This window comes from Phalacrocorax carbo, chromosome 2 (assembly GCF_963921805.1).
Source record: "Phalacrocorax carbo chromosome 2, bPhaCar2.1, whole genome shotgun sequence".
Taxonomy (NCBI): domain Eukaryota; kingdom Metazoa; phylum Chordata; class Aves; order Suliformes; family Phalacrocoracidae; genus Phalacrocorax; species Phalacrocorax carbo.
Genome location: NC_087514.1, coordinates 166,250,589 through 166,262,868, shown reverse-complemented (window position 1 = coordinate 166,262,868; position 12,280 = coordinate 166,250,589).

The window sequence follows — 12,280 nt, the reverse complement described above, 5'->3', positions numbered from 1 at the left end:
CATGGAAAAGACACAGAACAATTCTTGTTTCTCAGTGCCCAGAGGTGTTCATTGCCGTTGCAAGTTGTGAGTTTAGACCCCAAAGAAACCTCATCAGCCTTGTGCACTAACTCTTAAGGAGACATCTGTGCATTGAAAGAGGGTTGTTATTTTGCCTTAGATATTTCTTTACGGTACAGTTCCTTATGCCCTGAATGGAAAAGGAATAGAAACAGGACTATGAGGAAGATCATTTTCATAACAGTGGCAGCTGGAAAAGAAATAGGAGGCACTCAGGCAGGAAGATCTGAATGTCACAGGTTCAGACCCAAGTGATTGGGTCTATCATCTTTTGGCTGGCAGATAAACAGCTACTTTATTGCTGGAGCCCTGAGGACAGCAAAGGTAGAACTGTTATAAGAACAAGTTTGTTTCTACATTTCCTATTGGTGGTCATGCTCAGCCAGGCCAAAAAATCTGTGTAGCCTGTCCTAAAAGGCAACTCATAGGGAAAGAGTGGAAGAAACATGGTATGTAGAGAGTGATGCTGTGTCTGGAATAACCTCCCAGCACCTGACACTACACAGCTCAGAAGCTTCCTGAGCTGGAATTTGAATCCAGACCCTTGAATTTAATAATCCCACGAGATGGATCCTCCATGGTTTTGTCTTTATTTTATAAGCCTATCTATATATTTGGGCTCCACAGCTTTCTGTGACAATGACTTACAGGATATGAGCTTGGCAGAAAAAGACTTCCTCTCATTTGGTTTTGAAGTGCACGACTCCAAAAATTCATTGGGTGCTCCATTGAATTGGTAGAGGTTCCTATTCACTTTCTCCCACCTCATCACCCCTCAGGAATTTACAGACATATTTCACTATTTAACAAGCTGAAGAGCAGGGGGCCTCTCTTCTGATGTGGCCATTTGATTATCTCTGTCACCTTTCTCTGAACCTTTTCTGATTCCAGTGTGTGGTTTCCTGGGTGGAGGGGAGGAGAACCAAAATTGCCAGAAGCATTGCAGATGTCGGAGCACTCTTTAGCTGTGTGATGTTTTTGTCTTCTTCCAACACAGAGATATTTCTGTTGTCTTCTCTTCGGCTAAATGTTTTCATAGTCATTGCTAGTATTTATTATCAGCTTGAGTTGATTTACAGAGAACTCAATACAAACTCCAAGATCACTTAACCTCTGTGCCTCAGTCTATTTAAAAGTAAAAAATATTAAACATTCTCTTGCCCTGTAAAATATTTGATTTAATAAGAGAAAAGAATCTCAAGAGCGATTTGACTGAAGTAAGTAGCATTATACAGGGCATACTTCAGCTCACAATCATATTAACAGTGCTGTCAGGGTTCATATCTCCAAAAGATTTATTAATTCAGAAAAATGGGGCATTAAAGTAAGCAAAGTGAACTTCCTACTATGTGATTCTGAAGCTGCTGGGGAGCAAGTGGCCATAGGGTTAGCTGGCACTGAAGCAAATGCATTAAAGACTAAGGAATTTATTAATCAAAATGCACTACATGAATAATAAAGCGAAGGTCTGGGAATGACGATGATGGAGACAGATCTGCAAGCCTGAACCAAAGAGGTATCATTAACAGCTTTCCAGTTCAGCTGGGGCTCTGAAAAGTGACTTGAAGCCCAAGAGAGATTGAATGAAGAGAGTCGTTCCAAGCTGTACACCTGCCTTTGGGTCACCATCTCTACTGAAGAATAAATGCACACACACACACTCTTTACCCTGATTTCCTCTGGAACTCCACAGCTCCTGCAGTGCAAGGGCTGCTAGCTCACATTCCCCATGCAAAATGGCAAGAGGGTGTGGATACAGGACACAGAGGGCTGCATTCGACTTACAGTCTAAATGGCTCTGGTGACACATCTGTAACAATAAACTGCAGAAACAGTTTCACGAGAAAGTGAGAGAACTCTGTATAAGATAGCTAGGGCATCATCCACCCTAGATGTCTCTTGTCTTGAGCTCTTGCCACTTCAGTATTACTACTAGTAACTGCTCAGCCCAAAATTCTCTAAGTTTCTCAAGCTAGTGAGCCAGTTTGGCCCACATGACTTGTAGGTTTAGTGATGAAATGATCTCCATCACCCTCTATATCTGGGTTTGGTTAGCACATTGACTTGCTCCAGATAGGAGTCAATGAAGAAGACCATCAGGAGAAGCACGTCTGCAAGCTTATTCCCCAGCCTAACACACCAATATAGACACAGACCAGCTAAAACACAAAACATGATCCTCAGAACCCACTCCCAGACTTTCTCATTTAACTATAACAACCTTACCTACTTGGGGCAGGAATAAATATGACCAGCTTCTTATTTAATCTAAGCTCTAGGGCTAAAGAACTTCTTGTCCTTGTCCTCAGTCCTAAATGTCTTAAACACAGAGTTCATGAAAAAGCTCTGTAACTACTGAGTAATAAATTGGGGTTATATCATGTTACTGTAGCCATCTAAAATTAGGAATCTGGTCTTAACCGTGATGCCTGAGGTTTTCTCTGCAGAGAAAACAGAGAGAGAGAACCATACTGCTGGTTTTCTTTTTTTTTTTTTTCTTTTCCTATGGAAATCAAGGTGAATTCACAAATTCTTTGACTGAAACATGACCTGCCCTAAACATCCCATCCACCAACTTTACATAAGCTGCTTGGATAAACCTTATTTTTTTCATATCCCATTGTAAACTCTTTCCTTCTGTGTGCATTGCATGGACAGTTAATGGAAAATTTTGGGAAAAAACCTCAGGTGTATTTCCAACCACCCGATTCTGCGGTGCATTAATGTCCATACCTCTTGCAATAGTGCTTTTACCCTTGAGCTTCGTCAGGTTTCCAAGCGAGGGAAATCACACCCTAAGAGACACGGTGTGAATTTGGGGTGTCCTGTGCAGGGACAGGAGCTGGGCTTGATGGTCCTTGTGGGTCCCTTCCAGCTCAGGACATCCCATGATTCTATGAATTTGCAGAAAGTCCAACACGAAATAGTATGAAAAATGTTAGTCGCTGATAGAGGCGTAACACTGCAGATATTCTTACAGCCAAGCCAGCCGTTAGTGCCCAAAATGTTGCACTGGTTATGTTTATACTGTCAGTGAAACCCAAATAAGAGTCCACTCTTAAGACCAGCCTTGTCACACACCTGCTTCGTAGACCCTCGAGACTGTCTCAGGTCCATAGCCACAGTTTTGAGGAGGACTGCCTCCACCTGGCAGAAAAGTTTGAATTCTGCTGATGCTGAACCTATTGCATGTTAATGCAGCCCAAAACATATCTTAAATTCAGATCTTTCCAAAACGTTTGGGTACTTCCAACGTAGCCAACAGCAAAGTTAACAGGGTGGAGAGCAGGGGTGGGATTTCTCTGCCCTGTCCACCACTTATCTCTGAACAGAGACCCAATTCCTACGGATGGGCACTTGAAAGTGAAGAGGTTTCCTGTCTGCCTATTTTGTTTTTTAAATTTTTGCCACCCTATTTAGATTTGTAGTTACTCAGAGCAGAAACCAGTCGTTAGCAAATGTTTATGCTACAGCATCATGGGGCCCAGATCCTGTTGGAGCCTCCTAGAAGTTGCTGTGGTACAAATTCTTATTTTTATTTGCTACGTGAAATTACTGCATGATGAATGAGTCTGGAGTAGACCCAAAGGCCAAAGCATGCGCACACTCACGCACACACATAAAAGCAAATTTTTTGGATTAGCTCTGCTAAACTCACTGGAAAAGTGTCATTGCTGCTTTTCAGCTGGATGCTGACAAATTGCTGGATTCTTAAAACTTTTAAAATGGTTTTCAAAAAATAATTTTTATCAGCTGCAATTTGCCTTTTTTAACTGAAAAATAAGGAGTTGGTGTCTGAATGGGGGCACGTTTCTTGATCATTGTAGTCACATATGAAAGAAGTGATGTCTCAGATAATTTCTTGTGATCACCTTGGACACTATAAATATTAACATCAAGCTGTGTCTCTACCCCACTAAGGCATTTAGAAACATAAAGTGTCTAAACACCCATCTGCGCTCTACTGCACTCTGATCCTTCTGGGATAGCGTGACTCACTTGCCAGTGAAGGGGATGCAACCAGACGTGCAGTGATCACAAATCAGGTTTTGAGTATAGCGTGAGACCATTCCCCATGCCACCACTGGGAGAGGAAATCGTAGACTCACAGAATGGTTTGGGTGGGAAGGGACCTTTCGAGGCCATCCCGTCCAGGCCCCTGCCGTGAGCAGGGACATCTTCAACCACATCAGGTTGCTCAGAGCCCCGGCCAGCCTGGCCTTGGGTGTTTACAGGGATGGGGCATTGACCACCTCTCTGGGCAACCTGGGCCAGGGTTTCACCACCCTCATACTAAAAATTTTTTTTCTTATATCCAGTGTAAATCTCCCCTCCTTTAGTTTAAAACCATCACCCCTTGTCCTGTCACAACAGGCCTTGCTAAAGAGGTCGCCCCCACCCTTCCTACAGCCCCCCTTTAAGCACTGGGAGGCCGCAATAAGGTCTCCCCGCAGCTTCTCTCCCCCAGGCTGAACAACCCCAGCTCTCCCAGCCCGGCCTCGCAGCAGAGGGGCTCCAGCCCCCGGAGCATTTCTGTGCCCCCTCTGGCCCCGCTCCAACAGCCCCGTGTCTGTCCCGTGCTGAGGAGCCCCGAGCTGGAGGCGGCGCTGCAGGGGGGTCTCACAGAGCGGGGCAGAGGGGCAGGACCCCCTCCCTCGCCCTGCTGCCCGCGCTGCTGGGGATGCAGCCCAGGGCACGGCTGGCTCTCTGGGCTGTGAGCACACATGGCCGGCTCGTGTCCAGCTTTTCACCCCCCAGCACACCCAAGTCCTTCTCCGCAGGGCTGCTCCCCATCCCCCCATCCCCCAGCCTGTGTGGATATCGGGGTTTGCCCTGACCCAGGGGCAGGACCTTGCAGTTTTGTCATGCTTCTGTCAAGCTCGCCACAAAGGACCTTGAGAGAGAATAATAATGTCGAGACATCTTTTCTATAATTTCCTAATTACCCAGTGGATCTGTGGTGGGGTTGAGCTTTCATGAGCATGAGCACTGGAGGAAGCGCAAGTGGCAAGCTGCTACCTCCAGGTCAGGAAAGGACGTCTGGTATCACCACCTTCTCCACTGCAGGTCTCTGTGGTTGGGAAATATGAATGTCATACAGAATGTAACTTCATACACAACTTTAGTCTTACCCATGCAGAAATATGCCAATGGAGGAATCAGAAGGTGGTTGTAGCCTCTCTGTTAAGCACTAACAAATATAGCAGCCTTTTTGCATAGGGTGATAGACAGCAACTGCAGAAGTATTCCTCCATTCTGGGTGGCCTCCAGTTCCTAAGCCCCCAGCCTTACCCAGGTCCTCACTGCCTAACATGCACTCAGAAAATATTTTGTCTTCCAATAGAGAAACCATCTTCTGTCCTTCCACTCTCTTAACGGAGTCAAGGACTTACAAAATTTCAAACAATGCCCCAACCCTGATTGTTTTAAATTTTTTTTTTAATCTGTGTTCTAGTCAAGATCAATATTTTATGTAGAGGGGAAAAAAAAAAACCAAAACCAAAACCAGCAATCTTTTTGACAGAATACTCAGTTGCTTGATCCAAGTCTTTCAAGGCCTTTTGGAGGTCTGAACCTTCGGACTCTTGGCTGTCTGTAATAAGATATGTACGACTTTTGTGTACAGCTTTGAGAACTGGTATGGTTATAATTAGGAAAGTGATTCTCTAGGAATATAAGCCCCTTTCCCCAAAGATCTGTTTCATTGTGTCTTTGAGTCATAGTGGATTCTTTAGCAAGCAAAACTAATATTTTACTCCTGTTGATTCTGCAGAGCCAAAGATGTTAATGGAAAAATCATCTCCATTCGGTTCCAGCTCATGCATCATCAACAAAATGGTTGGCCAAATTCCAATGGCAGAACTTTTAGGGAGGACTTAAGAGGCACTCACAAAAGGTTTTCATCCAAAACTGAATTTGTGTCCCTGGTAATTAGGGGAGGGGGGAGCACGTCTTTCATTTTGTAAATCAAATGGATGCAATCTGGAAGCCATTGAGTGAAACCAGAGAGGGGGAGAGAATTTTGAGCTTCACCATTTTTATTGAGACTATTTTCTGATGAATGGCTAGACTTTCATGTGAAAGTCTTTTTGTTCTGGCCTGTGAAAGGCTGCTGGATGTGGAATGAAGGATGTGGAAAAGCATCTGTGGCCAGAGGTCGATGATATTCATGGCTATTTTCATTTTGTTAAGGTTGCAGAATGGTGACATTAAAGAACACAGCTGGGCCACTTAATGTTTAAAGGTTGGATATAAAAGCCTGGTATTTCACTTAAATGAAAAGGCAATGCTTGGTTTTTTTTTTTCAAAATAATTCAGTCTTTATCATCCTTCAAAAGCTTGAGTTAAAAGTCATCCCCCACAGCAAATATTGTGATTGTTTATAAAGTACTCACAGTTCTGGGTTCTTTGAGGTTGCTCTCTTCTCAGGGCAAGGCAGAGCCAGGGAAGAACACAGGAAGGTCTGTAAGTCTGTTAATTCCCTTGTTGAACCCTTTCTAGGGCAGGGAAGGTCCCATGTTCTCTGAACAGGTGGTCAGGGTTTTAGAGGGAGGCAAGTTCTCAACAGAAAGCTTCCTTGGCTCACCATGCCATCGATAATTAGGAACTGCAACCTGGCAATGTGATGGTGGAGGTTTTCTTCCATCTCTCTCTTACATCATCACCTTTTAACAATGGGTCGTTTATCATAGAATCATAGAATCGTTAAGGTTGGAAAAGACCTCTGAGATCATCAAGTCCAACCGCTAACCTATCACTGCCAAGCCCAGCACTAAACCATCTCCTCAAGCACCACATCTGCCCTTCTTTTAAATACCTCCAGGGATGGAGACTCCCCCACCTCTCTGGGCAGCCTGTGCCAGTGCTTGACAGCCCTTTCGATGAAGAAATTTTTCCTAATCTCCAACCTAAACCTCCCCTGATGCAGCCTGAGGCCGTTCCCTCTCGTCCCGTCACTGGTGACTTGGGAGCAGAGACCAGCCCCCCCCTCACTCCAGCCCCTCTCAGGCAGCTGCAGAGAGCGAGAAGGGCTCCCCTCAGCCCCCCCTTCTCCAGGCTAAACCCCCCCAGCCCCCCCAGCCGCCCCCCAGCACACTTGTGCTCCAGACCCTGCCCCAGCCCTGCTGCCCTTCTCTGGACACGCTCCAGCCCCTCCAGGCCCTTCTTGCCCCGAGGGGCCCAAACCTGAGCCCAGCATTCGAGGTGGGGCCTCCCCAGGGCCGAGCACAGGGGCCCCATCCCTGCCCGGCTCCTGCTGGCCACCCCAGGGCTGACACAGGCCCGGGGGCTGGTGGCCTCCTTGGCCACCTGGGCACTGCTGGCTCATGCTCAGCCGGCTGTCAGCCAGCACCCCCAGGGCCTTTTCTTCCAGGTAGCTCTCCAGCCCCTCAGGTTTGGGAACCCATTTTATGTTTCCCATTTCTTCCTCACAGCTTTCCAGGCTGTTTCAGGGACCACAGTTTCAGGATTCCCTGCACTGTTGCTATCCAGGTGTGTAACACTGAGATGAGCATCCCAGGACTCTGCAGCATTACTCACCATCACTTCCTGCTGCGAGTGCCAGACCTTGCCACCCTTCTCTGCTCTGCAGTAGGGCACCACATAGACAGAGGAACCTCAGATGACTTTAGATATCTACAGTGCAACCATACGCCTCTGGCCTAGGGACCCTGGGCTCCTTTTGTAGTCAGTAGAAAGAAATGGAGCCTTTTAGGGAGCAATTTCTTTGATCTAGTGTCTACCTTAGAATGAGAGGAGCAGTGCCTTAGGAGCATTTATTTCTTTTAGCAAGCTGTAAAAGAAGCCTGGGCTGCCTTCACCAGCTGCAGACATCAGCAACTCCAATGTCTCCACTTAGTTACAGAACTCTGTTCTTGTGCCTCAGTTTACCCAGCACCAGGAATCCAGACACTCTAGAAGACACAGAAGACTCAATCAATTGTTTTCTTTCTTTCTCAAAATTGAATTGATTACAAGAGCCAGCTTCACTCAGAACAAAACATTTGTATAGCTGGCACTCCTGGTGCAAAGAGCTAAGGCAATTGAGAGCGGCACCAGGTTAATAGTCTTATGCTGGTTGACTTGTTTGAAATCTCTGGGATATTTGGCCATTGGTTACATGAGTCTCATCCTTACCAACAGTCTTCCAGAGATGTCCATCACATTGATTTAAATCCAGGCAAGATTTAAGGTTATTAGGCAAGATTTAAGGTTATTAAAAAAAAAAGCAAGCTGAAATTCTCCTTAAAATACATAATTTACATCTTATAAAGGCCTTACCTCATATTCTGTAGAACACCTTTTGCCTTATCTAGTTAGATTATTTATTCACCAACTTGCTCCCAGGCTTCATATTACTTATGTCAAGTTGCTATCTTGTTCCCCGAGTGAAATTAATTTTTACCCATACTGATGCAGTTCCTTCATTTTAGTAAATAGCTAGCCCAGACCTCAAACCATTCTTTACATCCAATATTTACTGACTCGCATCTAAAAGCACTGCAGGGAGCCAACCCTTATTACATGATGTTCTCTTGACAAAGATTTTATCGGCCCCAATGACTGGTGGCACCTCTGGGATGTGAACTGTTAAATATTGTGAACAGGTATTGCCCTGGTGGGTAAGGAAACAGCTATAGCAATCACTCGTTAAAGCAGCAGCAGAAGGTAGGCATGCTTCTCCAGAAGCATGTGCCTTCGTTACACTTCAGCTGACTTACCCCAGTTCAGTCCGTGAGTCCTCAGCAGGACTAAAAGTTCACTCTAAAACCTTTAGATTCTCCGTAGTCAGCTGGTGGAAGGTAATCCTTCTAGCTCGCGCATGGACTCATAGTCACGTTGTTCTTAAATCAGCCAGGAGCGCAAGGTGTCTTTCAGGTGCGTGCATGCCAGCTTCATACCAGGGTGGGAAGCGAGCAGACACCCAATCCACCCTGAAGCCTGCAGGTATAAACTCACACTGCCCAAGTGGTCAATCAGACAAGGAAACAACTAAGAAGGGTCTAAAAATCTCTGAGCAGCTTGAAAAGGTATCTATTTTCACTGGCTTTTCCATTACATGAAGGAATCACTTTTGAAATAAAACGAATAAAGTGGTTCTTGACAATATGAGTAGTAAACCTGTGTAATAGCTGTCTATCAAAGGGCATCATGGAAGCTGAAAGCTCACATGAGTACCAGACAAGACTGGGAAGAAAACAAGCAAAAAGACACATTCAAATGTCCCAGAGCTGAAAATAGTTGGACATTAAGGTGGTGTTGCATAGGTTAGACCTATTCTTGTTCTTCCCTTCTGCATGCAAAGACTTAAAATTTCCTTCTTTCTGTTCAATCCCTACATACTTTTCCACACTTATGATCCTGTTTTGTCCTTGATCTGTTCTGAGGGAACTGCGTTGATGTAAGAGAGAATTAGCTTCATCTTTTTGTCTATTTGCTGGGAAGGTGACTTGGACAGAGACTTGCTCCTGGATGCTTAGAAAAATATTTCCAGTTCCTGAAGCAGGAACAGTATCCATGCACTGTTGGTCAGGGCCACAAAACAAATTAGGTGCCACATCCTTTGGTATTTTATACCCCTAATCAGAAAGAGTCTTTGAAATACCCATTAGGTGGGTACTTCTGTATGGGCTGGGGTGGCACAGGAATCATCTCCAAGGACTCTTCTCATTTCACTACACTTGAACATATAGTGCCATTTGACAGGTTCTGAGGTGTTCAAGGCATCCCCATCATGTTGACAGATCGCATGGGAGACTCGAAGGTACCTTATAACACAGTTGGTCTTTCCTGGTCCTCCCCTCTGATCTCTCCTACTTGCATTTTTTCCCATTACTCTCTCTCCATAATGTGCCTTGGTATGAAATTCCAAATCTGAGAAACCTATGTATTTTTCCCAGATAAGAAATGTCAAATGCCTTTTGCAAGACCCTGCTCAAAGAGAAAGAGAAAAAAAACCCTAAAAACAACGGCATTGACCAAAACCCCCTCCACCTCTGAACATACAGGAGCTTACAAGGAGTGAAAAGCAGATAGGAGAGGTAAATAGACACCGCTGCAGATGGTCTGGAATTGGTAGCAGTGTTCAATCACTTTGACGCAAATCTCCACTTGAGGTTAAATTCCCTAAGAAGTGACACTGTATTTCATCATTTTCATTTTGTCAGCATTTTATCATTGAGTCAGACAGTATCACAGAGCATACATGAAAAGGGTATCTTCTAAGGTTTCCTGATTCAGCTGGCAACTTCCTGCAGTGCTGCTTTAATAAGCAGTGTCTCCCTAAAGGTCTTCAGAGATTTATTCTCTGATACTGAGATGATCTTTATTCTCTGATAGTGCTTATTCAACACTGTTAGAGTATTGCCACTTTACATTTGGCTTTGAATTTCAAGGTTACGCAAAAATCTCTCCTTCTCGCTGACTCTGTTTTGTAGTAGACTTCAGAATATCTGTTTCCAAGACAGCAAGTTTAGTGTCTGACAGCTACAATGTCTCTGACATTAATAAAACATTTATCACTGTGTTGTGTGTGTGCCTATTACCAATGATTAACTTGGGAGAACAAAAGTCTGACAGCAATAAAATAAAACCTTCTACATATATTAAGAGAATTGTAACCACTAAATTATGCTGAGCCTATAAATATTGGATCTGGCTTGTCCCTTGAAAGTGCTCCAATGGTTTCATGGGTCAGATCTACACTTGTAAAACAAAAAGGAAGTTGGGGAGTGAGCCAAGACAGGAGGCTTCCATGTTCTCCATTCACATTCTTTGGTATGAACCTGACTCTGGGTATAGATACTTCCGAATCCATAAGAAAAATGGGTCGGGGTCTTTCTGACGGTGCTGAGGCCAACTGGCACAGCGCAGCCTACAGCCCTGCAGCTGAGTTCTTCTACTCCTACTTTTAGGTTGTGACAACCTGAAACAGGATATCTTAATGCACTGCATATGAGGAACAGTCCTTGGCCTGTGCAAACATCAAAAAAAAGGCCCAGGTGTTTGCTGGAAGGATGCTAACTGGCATTGGCCAGGGACAAAAGAAATGAACTATATGGATGACCGCATTCTTGCACTGAAGGAAGTTCCTTGATATTCTTTAATTTATTAGTATTGATGTAAACAAACCTTGGTATTACCAGTTTGGGAGGATGGAGAATTTCTTGGTTTATTCTTTTAGAATTTCCAAGTCTTTCATACAGTAAGGGTGAGTTTCTTGGCAAGCTGATTTGGTTTGGTTCTTCGTGTTTAGCAAAGCGTGTCACTCAGAAAAAATACAGCTCTTCAGGACTCTACGGGAACAACTTCTAGAGCTCATTTGCTGCCAGTACAACCATGCCAAGAGCCTGCTTTGAAATGTGTTACATCCTCAGATATTCTGCGTCTACCTCAAGGATGATACCATGCTTGCGCAGTGACCATGGCTGAGGAAGTAGAGTGATGAGGCAGCTGGGGTGGGTGAAGCATGGACATGGAGGGGACAGCGATTCTGAAGAAGCCTGTCTCGGAGCTTTCAAAGGATTGAGGACTCCTTCACTGTCCCTAGGGGATATCCTGGGAAAAGCTGGTCCAGGAAGGACTCTTACCCTTGTCAGGGGGAGTCCAAAACACAGATGTAAAAAAGTGGGTACACAGGATATATCTGCATAAGTACAGTTACATTTATGTTTTTGAAGATACCTCTAGGTTATAAGCCAGGCTTATGGGGTGTTGAGTTCTGACTCATGTTGTTTGAGCTCTTAGCTTTGGCAACATGGGGCATCCTAAACCATCTTCTAACAGGTGGCGATGGAGAGGGTTGGGAAATGATTCAGCAAGAACACAATATTTATGGTTATAAAGGCAAAATGACTTCTGGGAAGCTGGAGAATGTGAGTTATTTTTAGGGGGAAAAAAGAAAAAGGACAATGCAGTCTTGTCTACACTGTGAGTTTTCCCCAGCTCCTAAGCTGTCTTGGAAGCTGTCTGAAATCGCTGTGTAAACAAATTCCCAGCTGCCAGAATCAGTTGCCGCCCCTTTAGTTTTAACCAGATTTCAGAGGGTTTATCTGCTCTGTTTGCCAACAGGACTGTACCCCTGAGTTGTCAGGCATTGTTCCTCACAAACAGCCTCATGCAACAGGGCAGAGCTCTTTCTTCTCCCTCTACAGAGCCAGTGGTCACAACACAGAAGGGAGAAATTAATTATTTAAGGCCAAACATGAAGCATGTGACAGAA